Source organism: Microtus ochrogaster, chromosome 19 (assembly GCF_000317375.1).
Source record: "Microtus ochrogaster isolate Prairie Vole_2 chromosome 19, MicOch1.0, whole genome shotgun sequence".
In the NCBI taxonomy this organism is placed as follows: domain Eukaryota; kingdom Metazoa; phylum Chordata; class Mammalia; order Rodentia; family Cricetidae; genus Microtus; species Microtus ochrogaster.
The window spans coordinates 6060348-6061086 of record NC_022021.1 but is presented as its reverse complement, the minus strand read 5'-3'; the positions used below and the strand labels follow the sequence as shown (position 1 = coordinate 6061086).

The window sequence follows — 739 nt, the reverse complement described above, 5'->3', positions numbered from 1 at the left end:
AGGTCACGCATGTGCTGTAACTGAAGGTACGAGGTCACACATGTGCTGTAACCCAATGATACATCTTCTTGGAACTTTTTCCATTTAAGAATAAATACTTTTGAGAGTTGAATGTTTTGTTAGAAAGCTAAGAAACTGAAGAAGACACTTTGAACACTGTCATGCTGTAGGATAATGGTTTTGTACACTGTAAAGATTTATCACTTGTATTGGTTTAATAAAACTCTGATTGGCCAGTAGCTAGGCAGGAAGAATAGGTGGGGCAACCAGACTAAGAGACTTCTGGGAAGAGGACAGGCAGAGACACAGTCAGCAGCCAGACACAGAGGAAGTAAGATGAGAATGCCTCACTGAGTAAGGTACTGAGCCATGTGGCTAAACATAGATAAGAATTATAGGTTAATTTCTGTTGTAAGAGCTAGTCAGTAATAATCCTGAGCTAATAGACCAAACAGTTTATAATTAATATAAGCCTATGTGTGTTTCTCTGGGAGTGAACAGCTGTGGTACTGGGTGGGGGGACAAAAGCTTCAGTCAACACTGTCACAACTAAAACTGGATACATTTTCTTCTTTCTTCCTGAGGCTTTGATTTTTCCATAATCTTCCCTAATCATCCAAAGAAGTTAGAGCCATTTTTTTCCTAAAAGCATTTTTATTTTTTATTTTAATATTTACTTATTATGTATACAATATTCTGTCTGTGTGTATGCCTGCAGGCCAGAAGAGGGCACCAGATC

The 739-nt window shown here is 38.3% G+C and overlaps 1 protein-coding gene across 2 annotated transcripts in view; it reads left to right on the top strand.

The window, feature by feature from the left end:
• Nucleotides 1–739, top strand: part of Ap3b1 (adaptor related protein complex 3 subunit beta 1) — a 201626-nt gene that overhangs the window by 125356 nt on the left and 75531 nt on the right. The window lies entirely within an intron of this gene.